We start from the raw sequence: 12601 nt of genomic DNA on the forward strand, positions 1-12601 counted from the left end.
GTCTGTCAAAGCTGTGTACTTTTTGAATGCAAAACTCATTTGTTTATTTTTTTTTAATGTAATTTTAGTACCCTTAGAAAGGAGAGCACCCCGGAGCCCACACCGGACTGCCAGGTTGACAGAGGGGCTTGGTTTTAACTGTGCCCTCGAGGCCTTAAACCTCTAGCTATCAAAAGTGCCTGCTCTGTTCCTTCATGCATTTCGTTCCCTTCCTATCATTCTCTTTCTAGAACACCAGTGCTGAATCAACCCTTACTGCTAGGGCGTGGGTCTAGGGGTCCACTGACATCACTTTTTGATGGTTCTAAATCAATGCTTGACAAGGCATGGAGAGGGAGGAGCCTCCGCTTTGTCAAGAGAGCTGCAAATGCGAGAGGCATGCAGAGGCATCAGCTGGTTTCGAGCCCACACACAAATAGGTCCCCACTCCCCCCAGTTTGCCTCTTTCTTCCAGTGTAAGCACAGTTTTCCTGCTTTCTAGTGCTCAATGGGCACCTCCCTAGGGACATGGCTGACAGTGAGGGAAGCAGCTTCCCAGCTGGGCTTTGGACACAAGTCTGTGGACATCTCACAAACAACTCCCCCGACCCCCAGGCCAACCTGAGCTTCTCTGCTGCACGCCAGCAGTTCTCCCCTCCTGGGAAACTGGAAGGGAAAAGCCAACAATGATGGGGAAAAAAAGCAAGAAAACTGAAAATGCAACTTGGCTGTGATATGGAGCAGAAAAGTTTTGCTTGGACTTGGCATTGAATGAATTTACAGAAGGAATGGTCACGTGGTTAGAGGGGAGGGAGGGGAAGTCAAGTATTTTCTTTTTAGACTGAGGTAAAAATTTGATCCCTGAGAAATTCGTATTTCTGTGAGAGAGAGTAGACCTCATGGAAGATGGTAGGTCTGGGAGATGGAAGGCAGACCTGCTTTTAATTACTGTCTTCCCCAGTCATACATCCTTCCTGTTCTCTTTTTAAAAATGAAGGATTTTAAAAAGAGACAGCAGTCTTCCTGTGGCTGCTAAGATTTTCCAACTCTGACTCCTCTTTCGTCACCTCCAGATGAGACAGACAAATGGGGTTCTTCCCTCCCACTATACAGTGAGGAAACTGAGATCAGGAGAACGCACACAAGTGAACAGTAGGTGTCTGAACTGTGTGCAGGTTCTAGGGTTGTGTGTGGTTCCTATCAAGCTAAGGGTTACAACGTCCAGTTTTTCCTGTGTCTATCTTTCCCTGTGTGGGTCTGGACAGCTAGTTTCTCACCTGCCTCATTGGTCAGTGCATCTCTCAGCTTAGGTGCAGCTCAGATTTCTCCCTTCCTTCCTCCCCACCCTGTCCCTGACTGAGGACTGCTTGGAGGTAGCCCCCCACCTCTACCTTAGTCCTAGTCCCAGACTTCACTGAGCCAAGGTTCAGTGAAAGAGACTATGGAAATAGTCTGGGATGGGATGTCAGAAGGCCGTTTGGGGTTCTGAGGGAACCCAGAAGGCATGTCTTCCCTACCTGGGAGTGGGTGGGGTCAGGCAGGGCCCTGGCAGAGGAGGAATGGGATCTTGAGGCGTATTAGCCAGGCCAACAGAGTTGGGTAAGGCTTGTATTTACAGAGACAGGGAGTTGGCCTTCCCTGCAGAAGGATGAAACCGAGGTGGGAGCTGCCAGCGCCATGGTCACAGCAGTCAAAGTTTCTGGGGCAAAAACGACACCACCACCAACTGGCGTTTTGTTGTAAAGGTGAGAGTGTTAACAGGTCTCCACTTCCTCTGAAACACATATATACAAAACTCCTGAAGCCTTGTCCTTTTTTCTGTCTTTCTTGAGGAATCCCCCCAGCTTGGATATTAATCACTCAAGCAGCACCAAAAGTTAACTCTTGATGAGGTTTGTTTATTCATTTTTACCCTCTATGTTTCTAGAAGCGGACTCCAAAACGTGTGTAGTGTAATCGGGTCAACTAAAAAGAAGAGGTGGTCAGAGTAAAGGAAAAATGGGAATCATAAAATGAAAATCAACAAGTCAAAGTGGGGCCTGTGCTTGAGGGGGCTAGGGAGGAAGGCGTCCTCCCTTCTGGCCTGTGTGAGTGAGAGGGAGGACAGAGGGATGGGAGGGCCTCTATCCACTGTCCCGTGGGTAGATGCCCCAGAAATGTTCTGTGGGAGAAAAGAAGCCTCCCCCTTTAGGTTGCCCCAAATATCGGGGCTCTCCCTCTAAACACTTCCCCATTGACACCCCATGGCGTACCTCTCAATCTCAATACATCCAGACTTCCTGATTCTGTCTGCGTCAGCCTCAGAAGGAGGATGATCCCTGAGTTTATTCCCTATAGGGGAAATAGGGCTCCATCTTTTGGGTCCTAAATCTCTCTCTGTCTGGAAGTTGTGTGGGTTCTGCTCCCTCACTCTGCTCAGGTTACTCACAGTTTTAGCGAATCATGTCTTCTCTCAGCTTTGACTCCCCATGCTGAGGAACCTGCATACTTCCACTTTCCTAATAAGTGGTAAAAATAACGGTGAGGAAAAAAAAAAGCCAATCGAAATATTATTTTTGTTAGGAGGGCACAGGGTTTCGAGGGGAAAGCTTCTGCTGGCTGTCCTTTCGGATGACACCTGCCCGATATTTTATGAGCCTTTCTCGACAGAGCTGCTGGCTTCTGTTGTCTGTGGGGAATAGTCTCACCAACCTGAAACCGCTTACCTATATCACAACTAAGGACACTTTATATTACATGCTCAGACACACATCTCACAGCCCTCTGAATTCTGGGGGAAAACAAAAACAAAAATAAAACGAGCAAAGGAAATTGGCTGTCTTAGGCTTCGTCATTAACATATGTGATCTCGTGAAGGCAGGTGACGGCTCACAGCCTCAGTTTCCCTGTTAGTACAATAATGGGTTTGACTGACAATCTCTTAGGTCGAACCGATAGTATCTTTGATCCTATACATATATGACTTGATCATCTCTTTAGGGCCCTAAAATTTTATGAGCCTTTCTCACCCAGTTTCATGAAATCATTCACTAATTCCACGCAGCAGAGTGATATTTTATTATGCACTTGATGTCAATGTCATGTCCAATTAGACCTCTCTTGGTGCCAACCCTTGGTAATTCCACCTTCCCACCTTCCTCTATGTTCCCAGTGAGGACCTGTTGTCTTTTCTTATTGTTATTGTGTGATTCAGTTGCCATCCACACCTCCCCCCACCCTTACAAATGAGAGTAAAATGCGTGGGCATAGTACACAGCTATATAGTAGATTTTTAAAAACAAAAACAAAATTATTGTAAAGAAAATCATTCCAACCCTGTGAGTTGGGGATTTTATTTTCTGTTTGCTGTGTTTATAGAGAAAAATAAATATCTCTGTCAACATTTGTTGCTTTTACAGTGAAAAATAAATATCTAAATAAATATCAAGTGTTATAAAATTGGAGCAGTTACAGAAGTCAGTTCAAATGATTGTAAGCGAGGGCTTCCCTAACTCGGGGCATGCATGCCCGTATTTACTCTTCACTGTGATGTGCTTGTCTTTCTCTCCCAGAGGAGCACAGAGCCCAGCTTTAGGGATGGGGGAGGGCGGGAATAAACATGTACAGGGCATCCACTATAGGCTGACACTTTACATAGAGAGCCTCATTTTATCATCACCCAACAACCCTGGGTGGTAAGAATTACTACCAGTTTTTAGATGAGGAAGCTGAGGCTCAGAGAGGTAAAATAACCTTGCCCAAATGACTCAGGCACCAGTTGGTATAGCTGGATCTTTCTGGATGAAAGAGCAATGCAGGTACACGTGCCCAGGCACACTTTTCTAAACCCAGAGCCCGAGCGGTTGGTACCTCTAGACCCGGGGCAGACTGGAAGGCTCTGTGATGAGAAGGGCAAGCATTCTTCTCTCTACTCCCTCTGATAGGATGCCTGGCTGCTCATACATTTACATCTCTCCACTGAACACTGGGGCCTTCCCTGGCACCTCTTCCAGATGCAAGCGTCCCACCCCTTCCAGGACTGCTCTTTCCTTGTGCTCATTGTGAGTGAAACTGCAGCTGGGCCTCATGTGTGCATGTGAGTTTTCCAAGCGGGTATGTTGGTGGAGATGGTGGGAGATGGCTTTTGCAGATCCCTGTATCCATGTAATACTGAAGCAAACACCCCAGGGTAGGGGAGAGAACACATTTTCTTGCTTTAGGGGTTTTGCTTCTGAGCTTCCTTTTTTGGAGAAATTCTCTGTCTCTCTCTCTCTCTCTCTCTCTCTCTCTCTCTCTCTCTCTCTCTCTCTCTCTCCCCTCCTCCACTCCCTCCTCCCCTCCCCCCCTCTCTCCCCACTCCCTCCTCCATACTCCTCATCGCCACCACCACCACCACACAGGCTCACTACTCGCCAGGCTGTAGCTGTGGAAGGCGAGTACTGGAGGATGGGTGGATGGACAGTCCCAGCATGCTCCCGGCTGGGCTAGGGTGGGATCACCACCTTTCCAGGGGTCTGGGTGGCCTTGTTGGCTGTGTCGGTACAAAATGCTGTGAAGTGAGGGCAACTGCGTGAGCCGCACCAGAGACTCAGGAGGCTGGACACTTGTAGCCCATGGACTCCCTTTTTGCTCAGCCTCAGCCTGGACCTCTAAGAGGGCCTCAGTTTCCCATTTGCTGAATAGAAAAGCCAGTGCCTAGCTTGCCCCTCTCTTGTGGCTGCTGTGAGGGTTAAATGAGGTGCTGGGTGAAAATACGCTTGAGAAATGAGGTTGGCACAGTGAGTACAAATGCAGGCTGTTTTTCTTACTGGTGTCCAAGCCAGGTGTGGGCCTGCAGTAAAATGTAAATGGCTCTGTGAAGAGACAGTGGCCCTTTGTGGGAATGTGCCCAGGGCTCTCCAGCATCTCATCTTGCTGAACAGACTACTGAGCTCTATTCCCAGCTCTTGCTTCCCTCGGTGTGGAGCGGGTACCCCAGCACTTGCATTTCTACCCTGCTCCCTGGGGCCACGCTGAGAACCACAGTGGGAAGTGTGCTTTGCTTTGAGTTCTGAGTTGGGCAGGTTCTCCAGAGAGCCAGATGCAGAATGGGCCCCAGCTTGTTTGTTGGCCTCCTAGCTGTACGAATCCGTGTGTGTCCTGGCTGCTGCTCTCGCCTTTTCCTTTCCTGCCTTTTCTCATTCCTTCTTAACAGAATATATCCCTTAGACCAGTACTTCTCAAACTTCCACGTACAATATAATCACCCCAGGATCTTGCTAAAATTCAGCTCCTGGATCTGCAGGTCGATGGGGCCCAAGATTCTCCATTTCAAATGCACACCAGCTGATGCCAAGGCTGTTGGTGCCTGGGCCACACTTTGAGTAGCAAGGCCCAAGACAGGCAATTTCCAAATATTAAAGTCATTTCTATTTGGTGAACTCAATTGTCATTTTCTCCATGAACTCTCAAAAAAACTCATCAACTAGCTTGGTGACCCCTGAGCGTGGTATCTGAACATTTACTGCCTCGGTTTCCTCTCTGTACAGTAGGGATGATAAACCTGGCCCCATGCAGGGTGTGTAGATTAAAAGATGAAGGGACAATGCCCACTTCCTTTGAGGCTCTGGATAAACATTATTTGTCATCTTTCCTCCTACTGTCTTTTACTTTCATAGCCCTTCTTGAAAGAGCTAAGGGATGTGAGTGGCCATAGTTGTATAAAAAAAATTGGAAATCAGCGCTGTTGAGTGGTTTGCTCAGGACGGTAGGGGAGGCCCGGGTGACCCTCTCCCTGCTGATCCCCAAGTTCAGGTTCAGCATTGTGCCTTGAAGGTGAAGAGTGAAGACCCACCAGAGCATCTGTTTGGTCACTCATGTGTCTTTGAACTTTTCAAGAATTTGAAGTCATTTTTACTTTTTTAGGTAAAAAGGGAAAATAGCCTCTTTTCTGGTGGGTATAAATCTTAGCTCTGGGGGTTTGTACCAGCACGAGTTCTTTCTCACACACCCACACACTTACTCTCACTCTCACTCAAATCAGTAAACATTTTTTTAAATGTGTATTTTCTTTCAAAATAAAGCCACTTAAGCTTTACCAAAACGACCCGCTGACATGAAATTCACATTTGGCAAACCTCTGTCATCTGTGTTTCACTGAATGTGGACTATTGTAAATTAAGTGAAGTCGCAATGAGGTTTTACCCCCAAATGGTTATGGAAGTGGAGCTGCTGCTAAGCAAAAGATAAATTATGGCTGGATGTAAAGAGGCATCATTTAAAAAGTGTCAGGATACAATTGGGTTCTTAAAAACCATGCAGAGCTGCTAAATTCACATGAAAATTGAGTGGCTCAGGATTGCCCAGGGTGACAGCGTCCTTGGCATTGATTTATCCCATCTGTTTGGCCAACCCATTACTTCAGGCGTCTGATAGAGAGGCTGCATCCGCCGGGGAGGGTCTTCATGTCCCCGGCGCCCAGCTAGACCTCTGGTGAGCTCGGGTGAACAAGGGGGTCTGCACAGGCCCCTGGGAGAAAGATAACAGACGCGGAACCCGACTTCAGAAAGTGAGCATGCCCTTTCTCATTATTTATGATAAAATCCTTGCAGTATCATCTCGAAAGATGACTGCAGACTTCATGTAACTACTTCCCCTTTATCGAACTGTTGGGTTGCCCACAATTGTTTGGCATCATCAGTTCTACTGTGATCATGGTCTCTGTGCCAGCACTTTTCTCCACTTAGGTTTTGGCCCCGGAGTTAGATTAAAAAGGTGAGGTTGTGAGTCAAAGGGTATGATCCTTGAGATGTATTACCAAATTATTTCCAGCAGTTTCCAGTGGAGTGTTTCACCAGCACTGGCTATTCTCATTAAGAAAAAAATCCTGTTAATTTTTTTCAGGTAGAAAATGGATTGTTTAATTTTCAGGAAATCAAGATGTTTTTGTCTAAAAAAAAGAAGAAGGAAGTCCTTGCTTCAGGAAGCGTTCACGGGGGGTTGTGGAGACCCAATTTGGCAGTGCCTTGCTAAAGCCAGCGCTAGCCCACAAGAGCCCGTCGTATACATCTCCCAACTCCAAGTTCAGTGATCGCTGCTTCGTAACTTGAAATCGGCCATGGTGAGAGCATTTACACAATGGAAATTGACAGATGCCACAAACTAGGGCTCCCACCTCCCACCAAGAATTGATTGCTTACATCTATCAGCGCACTGCAGCCTAACCCTCGGTTATGGAGGGCTTGCTGAGAAAACACATGATCATTCTACATAGAGAAGAAATTAGTGCTGGTTAATAGTAATTGACACTCTGTGATCAAGGACCGTATCTTTGTAGCACTCCTAGCCCTAAGTGGGAGAGAAAGCCTTCCACTCAGGCTTGAGTATATTCCAGGAAGACTTTGAGGAAGAATTAAGCTTAAGCCAGGTCTCTGAGTGTGCAAAATAAGGAGGAAGGAGGAGTGAAGGCTGGGAGATACTGGGTGTTCACGGAGCTGTCAGGAGGCCTGCATTTCTTGTCATAGGTGATGGCTAAAATTACAGTTCTCGCTGGTACCATGAACCTGAGCTGTGACATTAACCAGAGCCCCGCCAGTCCTGGCATCTGGTTCCTATTTCATCAGAGGTTGAAGTTCACCCTCAGCCATCTACAGCATGCATGCATTTCAAAGGAAAAGCTTAATTGGTCCCCAATGCTGGGCTTTTTTTCATCTACCAAAGAGAAATGTGTTTTGTTGCCTCGTAGATGGAGGAAGACAGGTGGAGCTTGTGTGAGTGTGTTTGGAAGTTGTAGAAGTTGTTCGTTTCGAGACTGTGTAATAAATGGTTCAAGCTGAGGCAGGGGAGGGAAGTGATACTCAAGAAATGGATGGCAAAGGCAGGATTTATTGAGGCCAGTTATCCATGGCAGAATTAGGGGCCAGACAGCCACGGGGGAAATATTCAGATTTTGGGTTGGTTTGCTTTAGTTTATAAAGGCAATTCGGAAAATATCTTTAAACTGCACACCCACTGCCTTTTGGTAGTGGGTGCTGGTGGTGCTCTTCCTTAGTGAGAGAGATGGGATCCAACTCTCAGTGCCAACAGACTGTTCCTAGAAGCTTCTGCCTTAGAACCTTTAACTTCGGCGCAACCCCAGAAGACAGGTTGGCTGAGGATGCATGAGAAAAATCAGCCAGCCTCTGAGATACTCAGCCCTTGTTGGTGCTTTGCTTCATTTTGTGTCTTAATTTCTGCAGTGGGTGCTGTATAGAGTATAACAGAGTCTTTGTCCACACACGAGACACGCAAAGACCCACACAGCAGACATTAACAGAGCTGGCAATAATGACCAAGTGAAGGTGAGCCTCCAGGACCCCAGAACACTCCCTGCCCCGCCCCCACCTCCTATTGATCCTACATTTGTTCCTCTCAAAGTATCCAGAGGGATAATGACAGAAGAAGCTATGAGAATGGACTGGTAGGAGATGTTCCAAAGGAGACAAACAGAGTCTGACTCAGGAGACTTCACATGGGCCAGGGAAGTCAGGGCTCACTGAAGCAGGTGGGTGTGCAGGGGTTGGTGGGAGATGAGCTTGGGGAGAGTTTGGTGGGTAGGTAGTAGTAGAGCACTGGGGTGGGGGCAAGCATGGAGTGTGACACAGGGGCGGGGAGGAAGCTGCCCTCCTCAGCTCACCTTAGTCGTGTTCAGTCTGTGAGGATAGCCATGGGCAATGGGCACGGCTCTGTAAATGGTGCCAGGAGTGATGGGGAGGACAGATGGAGGTCTTGTCTGCCTTGAGTTTTGGAACTAGGATTTTCTATAAGTGAGCATTTTGGGAACACCATCCTTACCTGTAGGATGCTGAGATGGTTGAGTGAGTTTCTTGTAGGTAGAAGTTATTCATTCATTCATTCATAAATTCATTTTTTCTTCTTAAGCTCTTGAACACTACCTTGCCTGCTATATCGCAGCCCCAGACTATTCTTCCACCTAGATGCTCATTTCAAACATGACTCAAATGGATGGAAATGGCAAGGCCCTGGGCTCTGAGAGCATGTCGGTTACTGGCTCTCTGTGTGACCTTGTGACCTCTGGGTTCTGGTTCTCTCACTGTCAGATATACAACTGCATATCTGCCTGGCCCTTGGTGCAAGACAGTATGTCTGTGTGCATGTGCATGAGCAAAGGAGTGGCCTGCCAAAGAAAGACTGGGCTGTGACCCAGGACTCGGCTTCCGGGAGGAAGTGCAGCTGTTCTCAGTGTCCGCTGCCCATTACAATCCCCCGGGAGCTTTTAAAAACACGAATGCTTCAGAGTCCGTCCTAGAGATTGTCTCAGTTGATCACAGCTGGGCTGGGACTTGGCCTTTTCAATTCCCTGGTGTTTCTAATATGCTTCCAGGGCCTGCAATCCCTGTGGTTGAGGAACGGGGCTGGGGGTGGGCGATGGCACCCCCGCTGTCGGCCCCCCTGCCTGGGCCTCTGGCCCCGCGGGGAGAGAAGTCTGATGGCAGCATGGGGCAGGGATATGGAAGGACGGAGAGCGCCTGAGCTGCAGGCTTTCCCTCAGCCATTAAAGTTTATCGTTGCCACGGACAGTGATTGAAAAAGGCTTTTTGCAGGACTGAAATGTGAGCAATGAAACTTGCCAGTTGATACCGACACAGGGCACTTATCTCATAAAAATATCCTCCGTGTCAAAAGGTTTCAGTAAATGTGCCTGGAAGTATTAGCAGTCATTTCTGCCTGCCTTGGCTCCCTGGGGCTTGCATGAGGGGCTGTAAAAGGGGGCTCTTAGTTCCTGCAAAGGAGGAGTGAGGTGGGAGGGAAAGAAGGAGGAGGGAAGAGGAAGCTCAAACCTGCCTGCTGCTAATGGAGAAAGTGCTGGATCCTCAGTGTGGCATCCCACAGTTTAAGGGGGTGGGTACCTGTCCATTGTGCATCCTCCAAGTTACAACCTTTGAGGGTGGGAGGGCTGTTTATCTGAGGGGCAGATGTGCCTACAGCCAACGAAGGCATAAGGTTACATTTCTGTGATCTCACTGCCTGCTCCCAATGGCCCTACAAAGGAAGGAAATTACATAAGAGGAAACTGAGGCTCAGAAATGTTAAATGACCAAGGTCACACGGCTAGTAAGTGGCAGAGCCAGGATTAGGAAACCAAGCCAGCCTCTACTCAGACACTCAGAGCCTGGGATGACTTCCCACTCCGTTTGGGAGCTGGGGTGCTGCCGAAGTCTACACTGATTTTGGCAAACCTCTCTCTGCCTGCTGCCCTGGCTGCTCTAGGGCTGGGCTTGGGGTGCAGCTCGGGCAGAGGGAAGGTTTTTTGCCTGCGTCTGGAGGGCTTTTCTGCAGGAACATAGGTTTTCAAGATGGACTTAGTCTTCTGCCCCTTCTGTTCCACTAGAGACCCAAAATAGACGTGAAGACACAGCAAGTGCTTGTTAATTGGGTGTTAGCTGCCTTCCCGGAGTTACCAGTGACTGATGAGGTAGTGGGCTGTACCACCCCCGTCCCAGTCCAAGTTTCTATCCAGGTGGCCACTACACCCAGTTCATCCTGCCCTGCCCTTTGCTGAGTTCTGACTACCTACCGAGTCTACTGTCAATCTGGACGGATGTGTGCAGACCAGAGGAGAGCTAGTGCTTCTCTCTGAGAAGGCACACTGTGCCAACCGCAGGCAGAGCCATGTGCCTGCTCAGCCTCTTGTAGCAGCACCCACATGGGGGCAAGGTCAGGGCCCTGGCTCCAGCAGCATGGTGGGAACAGGTGAGTTCTGGGCCACGTGTCCAGCGGGAAGTCAGGGGCTTAGGCATGACTCGGGCTCCTGAACTCTGAACTGGGTTGGGGGCACCATATGTCTATAGCGGTTTCCCCTGTCCCTGCCTGCACCCATGTGTGGTGATAAGGCTCACTGCAGTAGAACTGAGCTCAGGAGTGCCGGGAGTATACTGCAGGGTCACCCCTCCTCCTGCACTGGATGCCAGGCAGCTGGATCTGGAGCAGGGCACCCAGGCCCTGAGTTTGCTGGCCAGGCCAGCAGCTCACAGATTACACTTCAGTGTCAGAAGGCCAGAGGGGCCAGTTGAGCACAAGACAGCTCCAACAGGAGCCCTGTTTCCCAGGTTCTGCCTCCTGCTTTGCACACTCACCTCATATAGTCATTCTCACCTGGGGTTCTAGCCACCACCCAGCGTCACCCAGACCACAGCCTACCCTAAAATCTGTCCCCTGCTCTGGCCTCATTTCTACAGCCAGTCCCTGCATGTGGCCGCTGATGCTGCACGGGCATCTCAAACTCAACAGGTCAGAAACCACCCATTTTCAGACCCTCAAAACAGCCTTTCTCTCCTGTGTCCCCTCTCATACATGGGAACACCAACACCCACCTAAGCCCCAAGTAAGCACCCCACCCAGGGTGCTTGACCAGGCCAGCCTCACTCTTCACTCACCCCCACACCCACTCAGCACCAAGTCCTGCTGGCCCTGTATCCTGCATGGTTGTGATCCATTCCCTCTGCCCCCACCACCCTGGCGGAGGCCCTCTAGCTCTTACCCCCATCGCTCCAAGGTAAGATCTGCATCTTAATTTACTTCCTCTCCCCAGCATCATCCCCACACCCCATCCCCACACCCTTGGAAGTAAAATGCAGTTCAGACCCTGTCACTCCCTTGCATAAAATCTCCTAATGCCTCTCCATCACCAGCCGGCTAATGTCTGTTGATGTCCCTAATGTCATGTAAGATGTGGAACGCCCCAACCCCGCACACTGCCCCAGTCCCACCCTTTACTTATGCCCTGCCAACTATGCTGTCACAGCACAGAGCACTCTGCTGTTTCTCATCTCTGTGCCTTCCTGGCTCTCTCCTCTGCTCACCTGTGTGTTTCCTGCTGGCCAAGAGTGAGACCAGGGTCAGAGTATTTTCCTCTCTGAAGACTGTGCAGTGGAGAAGACTGAGCTGGGGGCTGGGTGATCCCTGAGCAGAAGGGCCTCTCTTGGAAAGACCCCATGGTGCTGACGTACATTACCATGGGAAATGCATTTTCCACAGCCAGGGGTTTGTGCTTCTCCATTTCCCAGCCAGCCACATTGTAATAAGAAAGCAGTCATCAGGATGGGCGGGGTGAGAAAATGGTTAAGCTCAGGCTCTAGAATCACAGACAAGGGTTCAAATCCTTCCTTGCCAGTTACTTGCTGTGTGATCTTGGACAAGTTCCATATTCTTCAAGTCTTGGTTTTCTCATCTGTAAAATGGTGCTAGTGGCAGTGCCCACCCACACAGGGTTGATGTGAAGAGCAAAGAAACGTGAATATCAAGTGCATAGGATTCCGCCTGGCATAGGCACTCAGAACAAGTCTCGTCATTGTATGTCATTCAGTAGACGCTCTGAACATTTCACCATTGGACTGTTCGGCATGGAAAAATAGTCCCGTTAGGGTAGTGAACAATACAGATGTGGAGTTCGCTGCCCTCCTGGAGGGCATTTATTGATCTTCTTTCATGTTTGTGGGGTGGAAGGTGGCTAGAAGGCTGCATGGACAGCTTCGCAGCCTGACCCACAGCCCTGTGGGGTAAGCAGAGACCATCTGTCCAGTGGTGATTGAGGAGGCCCTTCGAGCCCCAGTCCGGTGGTCTGTCCACTCAGCCTCCACTCGGCTTCGGCCTGAGTAGTATGGGA

At 49.2% G+C, this 12601-nt stretch overlaps 1 protein-coding gene across 1 annotated transcript in view; it reads left to right on the forward strand.

Moving 5' to 3' along the window:
* GLI2 (GLI family zinc finger 2) overlaps positions 1 to 12601 on the forward strand; it is a 178179-nt gene that overhangs the window by 93865 nt on the left and 71713 nt on the right.

The sequence above is a fragment of the Pteropus medius genome, unplaced genomic scaffold, assembly GCF_902729225.1.
Source record: "Pteropus medius unplaced genomic scaffold, Ma_sr-lr_union100, whole genome shotgun sequence".
NCBI lineage: Eukaryota > Metazoa > Chordata > Mammalia > Chiroptera > Pteropodidae > Pteropus > Pteropus medius.